The sequence below is a fragment of the Mercenaria mercenaria genome, chromosome 3 (genome assembly GCF_021730395.1).
Source record: "Mercenaria mercenaria strain notata chromosome 3, MADL_Memer_1, whole genome shotgun sequence".
Classification (NCBI taxonomy): Eukaryota; Metazoa; Mollusca; class Bivalvia; order Venerida; family Veneridae; genus Mercenaria; species Mercenaria mercenaria.
Genome location: NC_069363.1, coordinates 31,810,557 through 31,830,312, shown reverse-complemented (window position 1 = coordinate 31,830,312; position 19,756 = coordinate 31,810,557). Strand labels below are relative to the sequence as shown.

Genomic DNA, 19,756 nt, shown 5'->3' with positions numbered 1-19,756 from the left:
GACAAGCGCTTTTTAACCGACTATAAAGTTGAGAAACAGTCTTATGTTTGAAATTTTACCAGTATTTATATGCAGGTAAATATATACTGCTATCTTAAGCAAACAAAATATGATAAATCAAATTAATTTACAAGATTTTTTAAACTAACTGTAACCAAAGAAGTATAAAATACACAGAATGGCAACTGGCTGTAATCTCGCGTCCGAGCGTGATTCGGCGTTATCTTAGTGAAGCAAGCATGGAGTTGCAATTTGTACCTTTAAAACTACATGTAACATACATGTTAGCTTCTAAAACAACATTTGTTTAATATGAAATAGTCTTAAGCACAAAATAATGTTTCTTACTATAAAAAAGCCTGGTCATACGGTGATAATTGATTAACTGACAGTCATTCTTTCGCATACAAAATGGCGCATGGAGAACTTCTGGTAATGAGATCTCGTTTGCAGCCGCAGGATGTTGGCGAGATTTGCTCTTTATGCCTTTCAAGTTGCTGATCTATTTATTTTTATAACTCTTTGCTGTAACAAATAGATTACTGCCATACTGGACGCTTAGAAAAACCTTACGTGTTAGTAACTTAGTTTAGGCATCCAATTACTAGACTAGGCAACCAGTTAACAGACAGCTAGACACTGCCAATATTATTTGAAAGAAAATGGAACAATTAAATTTGCTCATTTTTCGCAGTGGCCAGAATCAAAATCAGCTGACAGATTTGCCTACAATTTTCCACAGGAACCTGAAATTCTAACCATAAGCAACCACAAGTCAATATAAAAAAAAGTTTCCCTCAGTGTTTTTTTCAGGGGGGGGGGGGGGGGGGGGTCTTATTAAAATAAAGACTTGTGGCAAGTTGTGGTGGCTTATGATATTTTTTATGCCTTTATTACTCATTATTTATGGATAGAAATTCAGGCTCCTGTCACCTGTGTAATTTCTATATTGTGTTACGAGATAGAGACAAAAACTCTTGACCGAACCTTTAGTCTAAAGACTTACAGAAGGCTTATTCATTTGTTCAAGCGTCATAAAGAGAATGTATTCAATAGAAAGAAGAATTCCCCTGTGAAACGACTGAAACGACACACAATGCCAGGGCAGCCATTTTGAATCCGCAGGGCTAAAATCCTGTATAAACGTGTCACAACTGTACTGTACTCTTCTCGTTCCTCTTAACTTCATCACTCATATTGAGTATTGTCGAAGATTTAGGTGAGTATTTATAACGTCGCCGAGAACAATCGCGGTGCCAATGGTCATATATCCATCTGCACAATTAACAAGAGGGTCATGATTACCCTATCACTTTTTGCAAATAACATGGCGATCAATGTTTTATCATTTCTAAAAAAAGGCAGTGGCTACGATTACGGTACCGTAATCCTAGCCTCCGATTCTAGGATTACGGAAGTTCCGTATTCCTAGACACACCTATGAGGATAGGCTAGGATTACGGAAGTACTTAAGAGGCATCAAATGTATGTTAGGACATGCATAAATGTTATTGTAAAATTACTTATTTCACTTAAAATTTGGGTGTGTTTTTTTTTCATGCCTGTCCTATTATTTCGTGTTATCAACAGCCATTTAAAACTATAAAATCATTACTTATTCATTAAGAAATCAATTACTGGACGGCTAGAAAATCTCCTGAGGATTTGCTAGTCGTCCGGTAACCGGACGACTAGAATGCAGGCTAGTCGTCCGGTTACCGGACGGCTAGACACTTCCTATTATCGCGCACCTGTTAAACTTGGCCGTGGAATCACCTACATCTACTGTGTACTGCCCAACAATCAATTCTGATTACAAGTCGAAAGATTTCCTGCGGCCAGAAGTTATACAGACCATAAATTGTTATGGATGCATGTGTGACCACTCAGCCTAAAAGTAACATGAGTGAATAAGGTGCTTGATTTTTAGCCCACCATCATCAGATGGTGGGCTATTAAAATCACTCTGCGTCCGTGGTCCGTCCGTCCGTCCGTCATTCCGTCCGTCAGTCCGTCCGTCCGTCCGTCCGTTAACAATTTCTCGTTATCGCATCTCCTCAGAAACTACTGGGGGGATTTTGACCAAACTTTGTCAGAATGATGTATTGGTACCCTAGTTGTGTCCCCCTGAAAATCAGACTGGTTCAACAATTTATGAGTGAGTTATGGCCCTTTGTTTATTTCTATAATTTACATAGATTTATATAGGGAAAAACTTTGAAAACCTTCTTGTCCAAAACCACAGAGCCTAGGGCTTTGATATTTGGTATGAAGCATTATCTAGTGGTCCTCTACCAAGATGATTCAAATTATTTCTCTGGGGTCAAATATGGCCCCGCCCTGGGGGTCACATGGTTTATATAGACTTGTATAGGGAAAAACTTTGAAAAACCTCTTGTCCAAAACTACAGGGCCTAGGGCTTTGATATTTTGTATGTGACATCATCTAGTGGTCTTCAACTAAGATTGTTCAAATTATACCCCTAGGGTCAAATATGGCCCCACCCTGGGGGTCATATGGTTTACATAGACTTATATAGGGAAAAACTTTGAAAATCTTCTTGTCCAAACCACAAAGCCTAGGGCTTTGATACTTGTAATGTAGCATCATCTAGTGGTTCTCTACCAAGTTTGTTCGAATTATCCCCCTAGGGTCAAATATGGCCCCGCCCCGGGGGTCACATGGTTCATATAGACTTATATAGGGAAAAGCTTTTAAAATCTTCTTGTCAATAACTACAACATTCAAATTTGGACATGTATATTTTTGAGTGGCAAGATGAACCTTGACATGAGTTGACCTTGATTTTGACCTAGTGACCTACTTTCACATTTCTGTAGCTACAGCCTTCAAATTTGGACCACATGCATAGTTTTGTGCACTTGAAAAAACTTTGACCTTGATTTTGACCTAGTGACCTACTTTCACATTTTTGAAGGTACAGGTATCAAATTTGGACCATATGCATAGTTACGTGTTTCAAAATGAAATTTGACATTGATTTTGACCTAGTGACCTACTTTCACATTTTTGAAGGTACAGTCTTCAAATTTGGACCACATGCATAGTTTTGTGTTCCGAAATAAAATTTGACCTTGATTTTGACCCAGTGACCTACTTTCACATTTCTCAAGCTACAGCCTTCAAATTTGAACCACATACATGGTTTTATGTACCGAAACAAACTTTGACCTTGAAATGAACTTTGACCTTAAGATTGACCTAGTGACCTACTTTCACATTTCTGTAGCTACAGGCTTCAAATTTAGACCACATGCATAGGATTGTGTACCGAAACAAACTTTGACCTTGACATTGACCTAGTGACCTACTTTCACATTTTTGAAGGTACAGGCTTCAGATTTGGACCACATGCATAGATTTGTGTTCTGAAGTGAAATTTGACCCTTGATTTTGACCTAGTGACCTACTTACACATTTCTCAAGCTAAGCCTTCAAATTTGGACCACTTGCATAGTTTTGTGTACCAAATTAAACTTTGCCCTTAAGATTGATCTAGTGACCTACTTTCACATTTCTCAAGCTACAGCTTTCGAATTTGGACCACATGCACAGTGTTGTGTACGGAAATGAAATTTGACCTTGAGCTAGTCAGTAAGTCTTGAAATTTGGAACACTCCAAAATGGCACATTGGTGGGCGCCAAGATCACTCTGTGATCTCTTGTTTAATTATACCATTACGCTATAATGTGGGAAATATTACCCCATTCTCCATTTCTAAATGATATAAAAGTAGATCTATGAAATATGTATTTCTTAATTCTGAAAGTTATTGTTTTGAGCAAAATCACTACTAGTATATATCCCTTTCCTGTATAACATAACTTTTAGCTCAGCTGGTCACATTCCTTGACTTTTGAAATACTTTACTAGTGCTACATGCATTCAATTGGACTTCGTTGACATATAGTATAGAGCTAGACAACACAAGACCATGATCCAGGAAATTTAAGACCAATTCAAAAGAAATCATTTATGCATAACAAGGTATATCAATATCGATCATTGCTGAAAGTTTGAATAAAGTTTATGAAATAATGAATGAGGAATTCAGGTTACAAACATTTCTCTGAATATCATATAGAGTGCCAGCTATGTTGCGAAAACGGCGTTCCATAAATGCGATAAGCCAATCGTATATCGGTAAAAAGTCATGTGAATTAACCCAGTCCCCATGTGCTTCACTACTTGTTGCATTCCAATATGCAGGTAATAACTAGGAGGCGCTTGTCTGGGACAGACTGTTAATTAAAAGATGAGCAAGCTCATTAGGTGCAAGGTTAAAAAGAACTATAATTACTAAGATAAAAACATAGATATAGATTAGAAGGTTACAGTTGCCAGCCTCTAGGTGAATAGAATCAAACTGGGGCTGGACTTTATGACATCAAGATAAACATTCTGACCAAGATTCATGAAGATAGGGTCATAAATGTGGCCTCTACAGTGTTTACAAGCTTTTCCTTTGATTTGAATAGTGGCCTAGTTTTTGACCCAACATGACCCAGTTTTCAACTTGGCCTAGGAATCATCAAGATAAACATTCTTACCAAGTTTCATGAAGATAGGATCATAAGAAAGACCTCTAGAGTATTGACAAGCTTTTCCTTTCATTTGACCTGGTGACCTGGTTTTTGACCCCATATGACCCAGTTTTGAACTTGGCCTAGGAATCACCAAAATAAACGATCAATATGGCCTAAAGGGTGTTAACAAGCCATTCCTTTGATTTGACCTGGTGACCTAGTTTTTGGCCCCACATGACCAAGTTTCTAACTTGGCATAGAGATCATCAAGATAAACATTCTGTTTAAGTTTGTGTCAAGTCAAAGCATAAATGAAACTTCTATATGGCTGAAAGGGCCAAAGTAGAAAATTTTGCCCCTTTCAGGAACAGTTACTCTAGAACCCATGATGGAATCTAGCCGGTTTTCGAAAGGGACCGAGCTCTTATTCTGACAAATCAAAGCACTGAGAGTACTGGTGGGGCGATAGTTTCAAACAGGGGATCATCTCATTCACACGAAAATTACTTAAATGAATTATCACTATTCATATGTTTTCCGTCCCATTTTATTTGTTGGAACTAAGATAGTTCTTGAAAAAATGTGATTGGATATATATGTTTCGATTTATAGAAGGCCGTACACGCCATAATGTTATAATGGAAGTCTTTGGAGAAACAACTGGTGTTCTCTAACCTTTAAGGGGCCATAACTCTGGAACCCATGATCGGACCAGTTTTCGAAAGGAACCGAAATATTTTGCCAATACAAGTTGTGTGCAAGTTTGATTAAAATCAATTGCAAAATGTGGTCTCTAGCGTGTTCACAAGAAATTGTGAACAGACGACGGACGAACGGCGATCACAAAAGCTCACCATGTCACCACGTGACAGATGAGCTAAAAAGGTAAAATCGGCGGAAGTTCTACGCGACCTATGACTGCAGCTTGACCTCGAAGCCCTCGATGGTATTGGCTGCAACCACGCTAGAGTCTAACCCGTTCCATAACACTATGGTACTCGGAAAAAATGAGCCTTGATATTATGGAATATCGTACAAGATAGCGAATGTCATGACCTCGAGTGATAGTTTCACCTCGTGAGATAGTGAGAGGTGGGACAATCAAATATGGCTGAAATGGAATCTGAATCAGATTGTTAATGATTCTATACATCATGATGCACTTAGCATTTTTGCGGCGCTGCTGTCTACAAGCTCTCCGAAGATAATTCATTTAGCATAGATGTGACACTGCTTGTGTGCCTATAGTCCACAAAAACATACCGTGCTGCTCTCTTTTGCACTTGTTCAACTTTATTAATGTTCTTCTCTTTGCATAAGGATCACAGACTGTTGAAGCATATTCAATTACTGGTCTAACCAATGATTTGTAGCACATTTCCTTTACCCTGGTGGGACAACTGTTTGTATTGCGTCTTAAGAAGGCCAGAGTGTTATTAGCTTTACGTGACGTGTTATGTTATCATCACAATGTTCGTCACTTTATTATTAAAAAGGGCTACAAAAATCGTATTAAAACCTTGACAAAACCATTATTTTTGTAACGGGCTGGGCATTTATGCTGAAGATTCGAGTTCTATAATAATTCAGTACCAGAGCTCCCTGTCGATAACGCAGACGCGAGCATCAATTGTAAAAACCCTCCACGCCAGTCACGGTGATAGAAGTACAGGTGTATTGCATTGGTCACAACCTCATAGCAATCGACAATTACAAGACTTAGTGTTTGACAATGTCCATAAAGATTAATTGTGCTAAAAGACGCATCAACTTCCTGAATCATCACAGACAAATGCACAAACTAGAAGGGTATCTTTGACGGCATATTTCCCTTTCACTCCTAATTTTTGCTAAGTTACTTGAATATCCGTCGATACATATATTATTTATGGACCAAAAAATAAGCTTAAATATTTGATCTTGCACGTCTGGATTACCTGCCCCTTGATCACTGTCAGTTGGTACTAAAATACATAGTACGACGGGAAGCAAGTTAGTGATGTATACGGTAATATGGCGGTCATATCTGCCAAGTTATTTGAAGATTCATCTTTATGTACAAAGTTTATAGACCGGACAAGAAAAATTAAGCAAAATCTGATCTTTCACACTATCTTATTATGGTGAAGGTTTTGTGCAAGTCTGTTTGACGATGCAAGTACATGTATATCCATCCATGGATACAAAGGGTACAGACCACGGACTTATGTGACATCGTCTAGTTACTGTCAGTGTTTGTGCTAGGTTATTATTTGTTCATTGATGCTTAGAAATGTTAAAGACTGGACAAAAACAATGTCGTAAAATCTTTGACTTCTAAGTTTGTGGTCTGAGTCTATCACGCAAAGCATTATCTACTTATGGGAAACGTTTATGCAAAGTCATTTAGATATCCAGATAAACATACAAAAGTTATAGACCAGACATGCAGAGATGTTAAATCTTAAATTAAAAAATAAAATGCACAGCCACAATAAATTTAACATTTACCTTTAAGCCAAGAGTCTAAAAATTATCTACTTATGGCTAAAGTTTGCACCGAAGTATCTGAATACCCACTATTTCATAAATGTTATAGTCAAGAGAAAACGACCATCATTATTTTACCTCTGTTGTGACATTGACCTTTAAGCAAGGAGTCTGGGTGTTACATGACAAACAGTTTTGTTACGGTGGTCATTTGTGCTAAGGATACCCATTTTGTCGCACATGAGCGTAATATAGCCTATCTTTACCTTTTTACCATGCACGGCATCTGAACTTCTCGGCCACGCAAACGCGTGCACACGCACGCAAGCATGCACACACACACACACACACACACACAGAGGGGTAACAATGCCCATTATTATTTTTTTCTTCACAGGGTTTGGCTAGTTTTGTACGTGTGGTAAGTCGCCACTAAGGTTTAGTTAGATAATTTAATACGTATAATACATGTTTGACTTTGACCAATCGAACTTATCTTGTCATATCTTTCTCTGCAAATGCCTACAGCTGTTGTATGTCTTCTTTTTCATTATTTTTCTGTCGCATTTGATTTCCGACACGGCTAACAATGCCCACAATTATTGATGCCGGGGGCATTTTTTCACTTCCTTTTCACTGTATACACATGATTTAGTTAGTTTTTGTATATCCTTTCCGCTGCCGTAACGTAGTAAAACGTATTAGCGTCTTATGGCCTTTTCACGCTTCCGTAGAATCAACATTTATGACACGAAATTCAGTTTGAAAATATTTCTGAAATGTCTGCAGCTCTCAAATACGGAAATATCTTACATCCGAGGCATATATAATGACACTTTCAGAATTTCCAAAAATCTCCATACACCCTTGCTCCGTTACGGACCCCTGTTGGATTTGTGTTTTTTCGTAGATGAAAAGCTGACATGTGCTAAAAAGATCAGGTATTTTCAAATCGTCAGAAAGTGCTGAAAATTGACTCCCTATTAGATCTAGCAAAAGAAAAAAGAAAAAAACTTCACGCGCATACATTTAGACAGGGTGATCCCTGCGCGTGACCCCTGACAATAGACCAATGCAAATGCGACTTTCGTTTTCAAGTTTCATTTTCTTTACTTCCAGAAAAAGCTGAAGGTCTTCTGATGTCATTTCCTGTGTTGTCAAAAACAAACGTACGCTTGGCGAGATTGCATAAAAATGTTCCAGCAGTCCTAAGGATATGTGGTAAATCACTAAAGTTTAGTTAGCTAATTTAGAATGTTTAATATGTGTCTGTCTTCAACGAAGCTACTCTATCGTGTCCTAGTGTTTTCTAAATGAAAATGTCTTCATGTCACGTTTAGTTTCCTCAAGTTTACTGTCAATCAATCCATCTATCTCTTCATCAATATCCAGAAACTTTAGTGCTGTTATCAGCATAAGGTTCCATAATGCAAAAATGTTCTTAAACAAAGTGCAAACGTGATTCACTCCCTCCCTCTAATCATTGCATTCGGTTTTCTAGTCCATAGGTATTTCACGACAATATAATGTATATGATAGTGTACAGTATACATATAGTTTGCATTTCTTTCCAGTATTCATTGTTGAGGTGCAAGAAGAGCAATAGTAACACTCATCAGCTCACAAAAATTGATGCCAGATTTTCTGATATTTTTCTGTACAGCGGACTCATTCCTTTGACAAAGACAAGATACTTCTTCTGTGAACGATATGCTTCAAGATACCCAGTGCTCAGACATTTGCAAAGGTTAGTGCTTCTCTTGGCATTCTGCAGATTTTATTCAAGTAATCATTGTTCATTTGTTGTGTCTTTTTTATTTCCGGAAATTTTACGCAATCCTGTTAAGTCTTTAGTATATCAGATTTTTCCATGTCAGTCAATACTGTTACTATATTCATTAAAGCCGGACATCAACAATTAAACTAGAAGTTCAAGCAGTCTCGTAAATAAACCACATAATGGATAGCTCTTTTATACTAATAAATAATTGTTTGCAATATTACTCTACATCATATCTGAACTGGTTATCTAGTGATTTAGAAAATAAGACACTTTAACAGGAAATCAAGAAAATCTAACATCAGGAAGGGTTGCAAAGTTTCCAAACGAGGTCATTCATAACTTAATCAGAATATCGGGTTTGAAAGTTTAACATCAAAGTGTACGGCGCACATACTAGGCTGAATGATCACACGCAAATCCTTTTATGGACAAGGGATCTGAGTTTCCTTCTTTCATTTTCGAATTAACTTGATTGAATTCTCTGCAAGTATGCTATATTTCGCTTTTCCAACCACGCCGCAGTAATAGTCACATTAGCTAGCTGTTCAGCTGAAGTTTCATCTTCCACTTGGAATTAAACAAAGCAATGATCATGTATATTACTGTAAGATAATTAGCTCATCCTGTTCATGATATCTGAAAGTAAACAAACCAGACAAAAAGACAATTACACATAATTGTTTTATCAGCTTTGAAAACTCTAGTCATAAAGTACATTTTGCGTTTCTAATGAGTTGGAAATTATGTATCAAGCAGAATACATTTTGATGAGGTTTTTTTCACGAGTTATTAGAACCTGGTAAAAAAAAACGCCTATCTGTCTCAACAAGTAGGTAGACGAAATTTGACTACAAATAGGTGACCTCGGTCTATTTAATAGTCCCCTACTGGTTGAAAACCTGTTTCGGGGACTATAGGAATGCGCTTTTCCGTCCGTCATTCTGTCATTCTGTCATTCCGCCATTCCGTCCGTTCGACCGCAATTTCGTGTCCCGTCCATAACTCTGTGATTCATGCAGGGATTTTAATATTACTTGGCACAAATTTTCCCCATGATGAGACGACGTGTAATGCGCAAAACACAGACCCCTGGCTCAAAGGCCAATGTCACGATTGGAGGTCAAAGGTCAACAGGGCTTTTTTCCTGTCCGATCCGTAACTCTGCCATCCATGAAGGGATTTTAATATCACATGGCACAAATGTGCCACATAATAAGACGATGTGTCAAGCACAACTTTCAGATTCCTAGCTTAAAGGTCAAGCTCACACTTGGCATTCAGATGTTTACATGGCATGAACAGGGTCTGTTTCGTGTCCGGTCCATAACTCTGTCATTCATTAAGGGATTTTAATATTACTTGGCACACATATTCCCCATGATGACACGACGTGTCATGCGCAAAACCCGGACCCCTAGCTAAAAGGTCAAGATCACAATTGGAGATCAAAGGTCAACAAGGTGTTTCCGGTCCAGTGCATAACTTATGTCATGCGCAACACCCAGAACCCTAGCTTAAAGATCAAGGTCACGCTTGGAGATCAAAGGTCAACAGGATTTTTTCCTTTCCGGTCTATAACTTTGTCATGCAAAATAGGATTTAAATATCAGTTGGCACAAATATTTCCCTGGATGAGACAACGTATCATGCGCAAAACCCGGGCCCTTAGCTGAAAAGTCAAGGTCACACTTGGAAGTCATTTTTTAAGGACCAAAAGGGCTTTTTTCCTGTCCAGTCAGTAACTCATCAATCCTTAAAGGGATTTTGATATTACTTGGCACAAATGTTCACCACCATGAGACGGAGTGTCTGCGCAAGAACCAGGTCCGTAGATCTAAGGTCAAGGTCACACTTAGAGGCCAAAGGTCAGATACAAGCATGACTTTGTCCGGAGCATTTCTTCTTCATGCATGGAGGGATTTTGATGTAACTTGGCAAAAATGTTCACCATCATGAGACGGATAGTCGTGCGCAAGAACCAGATCCCTAGGTCTGAGGTCAAGGTCACACTTAGAGGTCAAAGGTCAAATTCAAGAATGACTTTGTTCGGAGCATGATTGAAGGGATTTTGATGTAACTTGGCACAAATGTTCACAATTATAAGGCACTTTTGTTTTTAGAATTACTTCCCTTTGTTTTACTATAAATAGCTTATTTTGTAACTTTTTTATTACTTGCCGTAGGGAAAAATCGAGACCACTTTTCTGTGGTACAGCATGCATGTAACATCCAATTTTTAGGGGTATTTTGACCCATCTATACCTGGTAAAGAGTTTTATGTGGACTTATATCATATAGAATTGTTTTAGGATTTACTTCCCTTTGTTGTTACTATAAATAACAGTAGAGAAAATTAGGTGCTTCCAGTAGGGGACTTTGTATTACATGGCAATACTTCATTCACTTGTTTCTTTCGTTATTAAAGCTTTATCTTAACCTGGTCGGTAAAGAATTTTCTCGTAGGAAAAAGACAGAAGGTCACATTTCGAAAGAAATTGTATTTTTTTTATTCCAACTACCCGTATATATGTTTTCAGTCTAATTGATAGAAATGTTTCATTGAATGATGTAAAAGATCATCATTTGGTCAACAGCCAAATTGCTACAAATGCCGAATCGTGTCAAATGAAAAACAGTTGTTATTAAATCTGTTATCTCGTAATTACGAGAAAAGATATCATTTTAATAGAAAAGATCTCTTTTTATGCCCCCGAACTGTCCGTCTGTTCGTTAGTTCGTCACAACGTTAACTTTTTTGCATGAAGGCACTTTACTCGCGAACCACTGCACCTAGGACCTTCAAACTTCACATGCTGATAGTACTTATTAAGTACTACACGACTCCTACTGACTTTGGGGTCACCAGGTCAAAGGTCAAGGTCACAGGGGCCAATGTTAACTTTTTGTATGAAGGCACTTTACTCGCGAACCACTGCACCCAGGACCTTCAGACTTCACTTGCTGTTAGTACTTCTTGAGTACACGACCCCTACTGACTTTGGGGTCACCAGGTCAAAGGTCAAGGTCACAGGGGCCAATGTTAACTTGTTGCATGAAGGCACTTTACTCGCGAACCACTGCACCCAGGACCTTCAAACTTCTCATGCTAATAGTAATTATTGAGTACATGACCCCTATTGACTTTGGTGTCACCAAGTCAAAGGTCAAGGCGCTGCGGGGGCATTTGTCACCATTAGTGACAGCTCTTGTTCTTTCAGAATATTACTTAGGTTGCAGAAATGCTCCTAGTGTGAACTTAATCAAGGATAGCTGTCCTGATGACTGAAACCATTGGCTTGGCTGCTGGGCCTATAATTATTAATGAAGAGTGCACACGTGCACTTTTAAAATCTTATCTGAAACTGAACTTCACAAAACAGACCCATGGATGTCCCTCTTTTGAAATAAATTCAAAGGTCAAGGTGCTGCGGGGGCATTTGTCACCATTGGTGACAGCTCTTGTTATCAGAAAATTTTCTCATAACCAGAAAAAGATCTCAAAATAACAAAAAAATGTGTTAAATGTCACGGTCACAGCGCCTGGACATTGAAAACAGTTCCCGCGCAATAATTTCATAGGTCACTGGTCTTGCTCAGTTGATGACTCGGTACTAGTATTGTGGTCAATAGATCACAAGTCAAGGTCGCAGAGGCCTGAACCGAAACTTCCAAACTCGAGAACAATTTCACAATCAACCTTCAAACCTCAGGGTCACTGGGCTAGGGACTACTTGGTTTCTGTGGTTTTCCACTTTTTTCTATTCCCTATCGTTTTTGGTGTCAACAGGTCGAAGGTTCAGGTAACGGGGGTATATGAACTTTGAACACTTTTTCAGCTTAATAGCCTCAAAACTGTTTGATCTAGACCCTTCAGACATTTAAGTGTTATTGACTTTGGTCAATAGATGATCATTATTGATGTTGGGATTGTAGGTCAAGCGCACAAGGGTTTGAACTTTTCTCGTAATATCGAGATAATTTTCTCGTAATTATAATCTCTTTTCACGTTCTTACAAATTCTTTTCTCGTTATTTCGAGAGCATTATCTCGTAATTTTAGACAAAAGATTCAATGACAAGATTCGGCTTTCTCAGAATAACGAGAAATGGGACTTGGCCCGTTTGGCGTAGATATAATTATTTCTGTTTTATACCATTTTTTTCTCCACCAATCAGCGAATCGTATTTGAATCATGTGACCGTCCATTATATTTCCGTACTGGATACATTATATTCCGTATCGGACGATACGAATCTCAATGTAAATCAAACGATAAAAGCCGCTGACCGTTTAAATTATCCGAATGAATATCAACATCAATAAATGCTTTACGTGATGTTTCTGTATACATTTAAATGGAATCGTGTCCGCCTGGTCCCCAATTTTTACTTAGAAAAGTAGAATTAAAATATGAATTAGAACTCTCTAATACAAGTTTATACAACACGGTATATACTTTGGACTCGTCTATCGGCTCGCCCGATATGTTTCTTCGAATGGGTAACCGTACAAATATATCGTCTTTTTATGCAGAACAGAGTTAAATAACATTTTGAAACTTACCAATAATACATGGAGCTTTCTGTCTCATCCATCACAAGCCATTTTTACTATAAAATACAAGGATATTAAGAGAAAGGGAATATGTAATATAAAATAAATGGTAGCGCCGGATGGCTGTGTAAGTTGAGGAAATGATTTTAATTTATTCAAATAATTTAAATGCACATGACAGACGTAAGCTGTGTCAATTGAATAATGATTAACAAAGCGATTCATAGATTCTGCAATCGTCTTTCTATTACGAACTAGGAGCTTTCTGATTATCTGGTAGAAAGTAATATATTTAGATCATCGTTTAATCGGATTCTAAGCGAGCAGGGCGATAACTTCCTGTTTTCACTGTAAGTAAATTAAATTTTGCGGGAAGTAATGTCAGCTCAGACTAACTGTAGTTCTATGATTTGTGTATCTCGAATGTCATTTCTGACTTACCAAATGAGACTGCAGCTACACATTTTGCTATTAAATTCAAAGCCAGAGTTGATTCTAAGATACTGTACACATGACTGTGATATAAACGGTATAAAGGCACCATATCTCAAAACGGAAGCACAGGCAAATAATAAATTTACCGGAAACGAAATGGGTATTGTATCGAATACGTCATTATTTTAGTGTTGAGGCAATGTTCAAGATCAAAGTATAGCAGTTACCTCATCCTTTGTTGCCGTATACAGTAAATGGCGCTTTATTTTGCATTCTTCCCCGGCGCGTGCTCGCCTTGATTATTGCAAAACGTAAAACAGTTTCCTACCTTACTTTAAGCAGTATCCTCCATTTAATTGGAAATGTTTATGTTCATTTTACGCAATTTCAGCATCGCCGTCCTGTCAAACTTTCCATAAAACCAACGCAAGGTTTTTTTCTAAGTTCTTACGATTCGAAAAGCTTGACAACAAAAAACTTAGTTTCTGTTTAAAATATATTTAATAGTATAATGATTCAGTTTGTATGTCGTTTTTAATGCTTTACTTATCAGTCGGTACCGTGTAAAGTCAGTCGTAGTGAAGACACGTGATAACCATGCATTTTCTACGGGCAGTTATAACATCGGCTAAATCGGATATGTATAATTAATCTGTAAATATTTCGCAAAATATGAAACTGAAACATTTAAAGATACCTTTTCTCATGAAATTCGGACTGCATGAAATAAAAGTGTTCGTAGCTCTGAGGTATTTCTGTGCTTTATAATACAGGTAGCCTAACCGACAGTAAGCCAAAATCTGCACCAGAAAACACGAAACTTTGATAATTTCCGCCCAGTAGTTCCAAATAAAACAACAAAAAAATGCTGAAAAAGTGCAACACATTCATTTGTATTTGATTCTACAGCCATCAAAAGAAAATACTGTTTATTCCATTAAAATATGTATGTCCATAATAGCTATATAGAATTCATGTTTTGCTGAACTTTTATTGTCCTTTTGTTGTCAATTAACAAAATTGTGTTGCACGCCGGACATTTCAGACCTGGTTCTCTTTAAATGCATTTCATGCTTGAAATATAACAGACAATAAATCATATATGTTAGAATTACCTCTAATGGAAATTCCACGAAAGCAATAGGATAAGTGTGTTTAAAATAGTGCATGTGATAATTAACAGTGAATTTTAGGTTGAAGTTAAAAATCACATTGTTTTTTCAACACACTCGGGACAAATTTGTTCATACTTTTAGTTATTAAAGATATGGCATTGAAACTGCACCAATATTTAGAAAATTAAATTCTTAAATAAATGTTTAAGAGGCTGCAACAATCAATTGATCTGAGAATTAACAACTACTTCATCTTTTATTTTTAATCTACCCATATCAATACTTTATTTAAACTGAATATCCTTTGGAAACATAGGATGCAATACGGCAAAGTAAACTCGCAGTTCACACAATAAGAGACTTCAATATGACTACAATTAACACTATTTACTTTAAGAATGGCAACATTAGTATTGAATTCTTTGGTTTGTTGGGTTTGCTTTCAAAGAAAAAATACTCAGGGTTGTCATTTCATTTACTGATCTCGACTTTAAATACTGCCTGTTTTTGATACTGCTTGATTTGAATACTGATTGAGCCGGAAGTTCATTTGCGGTTTGGCAATTTCTTGACATATTTTCCAGATGCCATATTTGTAGACTAAGCGTACAAAAAGCTTGTTCATATTTCTACCTATAAAATTTACGTATTTCTACCGATATAAAAGTGGGATGTTTTGATTTTCTTATTATGCCCAAAATAATCAAATATTCATATAGATTAACATCGCACCGTGAATGACGATAGTGTATTTATTTCGTACGGACACTAAGTTTGTAGTAGTTGAACAATAAATATTTTGGTACAATTCCGCCTAGCTGTCGTTTCAAGGAATTTTCAGAATAAGCGTAGTCATTCGTTAATCAGTATGACTATACCTTTAAATTTTGTAAATGTTTAGTTCTTCACAATATAAAAAAAAAACTTTTTCATAAAGATAGGTTATAAATAAAATGTGGGTTTACTGTAAATGTCTTTATTTTATAGCGGATATTACACTTAAAAAATGCGACCAGAAACAATCCATTTTAATTATTTGAACTACCTTGAAAACTTATTACCAATCTGAATCCTAAAGTTAGACTGGAAACACATATTTGCAACTTGTTTACTATACATATGGTTGCAATTTTCTTCGCTTTTTAAGTACTTCAAAATTTCCATAGAACGACTTGCAACGTACACATTTTGCCAAATAATCCTGTAACATTTGATGTCAAAGGTCAAGGTCACACTATGCTTATATGGACATTATAACAACTTTGCACAAACATTCACCATAACAAGACTATGTATTGCGTTTAATATTCATACCCCTACCTAAAAGACCAGTGTCACAGATTTAAGGCAATTGTTCTTGTTAGCTCTATATTTTTTATGCATGCATGGATATTCAAATAATTTGGCATAAACGTTCACAGTGACAAGAGACGAATCGCTGTCAAAAATCATCCACCTACTGTCAAGGTTACACTTAGAGGTCAACTATTTTACATCATTAATAGTCTCAGATCTCCAAATTGTATGAATGGGTGGATGTTCAAGTGCTCTTGCACAAACATTCATCGTTACTAGAAAATGTGTTGCTTTTATGCCGATAACTTTTGTATGAATGGTCAAGTATTCAAATAACTTGGCACAAATACTCACCATTATCAAATGATGTGGTGCATGTAAGACAAAGACCCCTTGCTCAAAGGTCCAGGTCACACTTAGAGATACAAAATTTTACCCCATTTTTCTTGTCCAGTCTATAACTTTCGTATTTTATATACATGGACGGATATTCAAATAACCTAAAACGACCATTCACCAGAACAAGATGATGTGTCAAATGCAAGAAAACATTTGGAGGTCAAAAAAGTTATGTCATACCGGTATTTTCTTGCCATGTCTATAACATTTATATGCATAGCAGGATATTCAATTAACTTGGTTCCAACTTCCACCATATAATAAGATGAAATCTGTAATCACTTAAAGGTGAAATAAAAATTAGTGGTCATTTTTCTTTCTTTGCCAGTTAATAACTTAAGTATACTTGTTTAATATTTGTTTTATTGTCAAAGTGCCATTACTCACAGCACTCGCACTTCTATGTCCTAACATCACATGGCGGAGACAAATGCCTTGTCCAAGTCAATGAAAAGTAACGTTGTCAAGTGTGTTGGGATTTTTGTTGAAGAGACATGTGTAAGACTTACCAAGTTTTTAAGAATCATGATACTAATAAATGTTGATTACTCACGGCAAAAAAAAAAAGATTAAAGTTTAATGTCATGCTTTAAGCTTACTGTAGAAATCTTCAAAGAGTAAATGCAAAACAGTTTCATTTATTTAGCTTGGAACTGAAGCAGAGAAAATGCAAAATCGTCATAGACTTCAATAGTCATTTTAGTTAGAGATGTAAATATCTATAAAAAGGATACCTTTAACTCGGAGTTTTCTCAAAAATAAATGTTCTCCTCGATTGGCGCAGCAGACGGAATTGACGTTATCTACAAGTTACGATACTGTAATTACCGACCCTTTACAAGAACGTTAGGAGATAACAATATAATGTTCCCGTAGCCTTACCGCAAGCCAAGATATTTTGCCCCTGACTGATCTCCAGCTCCTTTAGGAATCACTTTTTTTTATATATAGGATTATCACGACAGTTGATTTACAGCGTATTTTGAAAAAAATAAAAAATAAACAATTTAGATAATCTTATACACTCTCAGACTTCTTTTCTCACGAAGAACGTTAAATTATGTTTCAGATGTATTGCTGTCTCAGTTATCAGTGGACCTACCTGGTTATCATCGTTTTGGAGAGAAAAACACATGTCACACTCCAATGAAGTCCCATCAATCTCAGTTACTTTGTCGCTTAAGTTCAGTTGTCGACATGGACACAGACAAATTTATGTTCAGGTATGCTAAAAGAGATTAAATAATGTAGTGTTTCAGTATATGTATCCGTAAAAATATCCCTGTTTCGCGTGCACAATATCAAAACATAAAAAAGACTTTCTTCAGTTCCATTTCGTAAATGTTCTATTCATTTCGGAAAATGGGGGATACGCATCAAGCAACCGAGACAATTATGTGGAAATGTGCTTTTTTCAATCTCAGACAAAAGTTCTTTATAATAATATAAAATCGTAAAAAAATGGATGTATGAATGTCACATTTTTCTTAAAATTTCAATTTGAATTTGTGCATATCTCAAACAAAAGTTCATCAGATTATGATTTAAATTCCATCGGAATAAAGTTGACAAGAAAGGTCTTTTTTAATTTTATAAGTTAAAATTTGCTGACATAAACCAGACAGAATTTGAAATATTAAAAACATTTTGTTCATTAACATGGCAAAATTTGTAATATATTTATAAATAAGTTTCTTATTTTCTATTATTATGTCTGAGCAAGAAACATTTTTCTTTAAATAAAAATGTGAAAATAGACTATAAAATAAACTGACTTTACAATAAAAATAACCCCTGTTAATTGGAATGATACTGCGAAAGTCATGAGCCGAGTTGAGTAGCAACTTTACACATATTGAGGAGATTAATATTTGCTAAAATATAACACAGTATTATCAAATATAAATTTATAATGATTTCCACTGGTCTAAACACAGTTACATGATTAGAGTAAAAAAAAAAATTACTTGAGAGTGGAGCTAAAATTACATATTCACTTTTAGCAGTGATGCCACAAAGTTGACACATGGCAAAATACTGCAAATATCTGCAACACATTCAAGTTATTGAATTTAATAATAAAAAAAAAAGAGATGCCTTTAGGATTCCGTCAAGATGAAGATTTACTGACCTGGAAATACAACCATGTACTAATATCAACCCCGGGCTAGGCCCAATGTCAGTGCCATTTTTCCCAGTTCGATACATTCTCAGATATCGACCTCGCATAAAAGCAATAATTGTTTTGTAACCTAGACAAACATTAACAATAGCTTTCTATATACATTTCAACTAATTGCAAAATATCACGGTGATACATTTTTGAATGTCAATGTTTTAGCTCGTTTACATATTTCCTGATGCCTGTATAGAGGTTCACACTAACCTTTTCGTTTCTTCCTAGTTGATTCTATTGGTTTCAACCGCTGTTATCTCAATAGTTACGCTACCCTATAACAAAAACAAAAAAGACTAGTTTCAATCACAGAATTAGTTAAGAAAATGACGTAACATTAAAGCAGCTGTTTGTCAATTTAATATTACAGATATACATCTATTTTGTTATTTCTAAACGTACGTGATTACATATACTGTGGCTTATGTTCTATTCTATGGTTCAGTATATTCTATTCTAATATTTCATCTACAAGGTAGCTTTTAACTGCTGTACTATTACAAAACTTTAATACAGCTGCTGGCGGTTCTATCTATAATGTAGGAGTTTTGAAAGAAATTGGGAGGGTTTAGAGTCATATCAATATACAAGGCGACTTTTCAAATTTTTGATGGTGGAGGAAAACGTAAGTTGCCCTCAGACAAAGGCGGTTACCTAGGTGGAATCACCGACCTTGTAAGCCAGCAAAATGGCTTCTGACGAGGAATTCTACACCACAAGCGAGATTTCGAAACCACATTGTTGAGAGGCAAGTGATTCGAAGTCAGCGACCTCAAAAATATGCAAAAACCATTGAGATACTTACATCTAATCGCAGTGCGGGTATGTCACCAAGATACTTTGATAGGCTGAATTATATCTGTAATGAAAGACATAATTAATATATTGTAAACAATCTAATAAAGGTGAAGTTAAGCTTTATTTATCGTCGCATATAATCTAACATACAACACGAGCTACAAAGCTCTTGAGCGACAAAC

At 36.3% G+C, this 19,756-nt stretch overlaps 1 long non-coding RNA gene across 3 annotated transcripts in view; it reads right to left on the bottom strand.

The window, feature by feature from the left end:
* Positions 1–7,451: 7,451 nt before the first annotated feature.
* Positions 7,452–19,756, bottom strand: part of LOC128555539 (uncharacterized) — a 38,272-nt gene continuing 25,967 nt past the window's right edge. Inside the window, exons 5-9 of one of the 3 annotated variants that reach the window (XR_008370142.1) lie at positions 19,582–19,635; positions 18,987–19,051; positions 17,703–17,828; positions 13,365–14,590; positions 7,452–9,437 (exon numbers count right to left, since the gene is read on the bottom strand). This is a non-coding gene — a long non-coding RNA (uncharacterized LOC128555539). The remainder of the gene's footprint in view (positions 9,438–13,364; positions 14,591–17,702; positions 17,829–18,986; positions 19,052–19,581; positions 19,636–19,756) is intronic. The other 2 variants (XR_008370141.1, XR_008370143.1) reach the window with 2 other exon arrangements.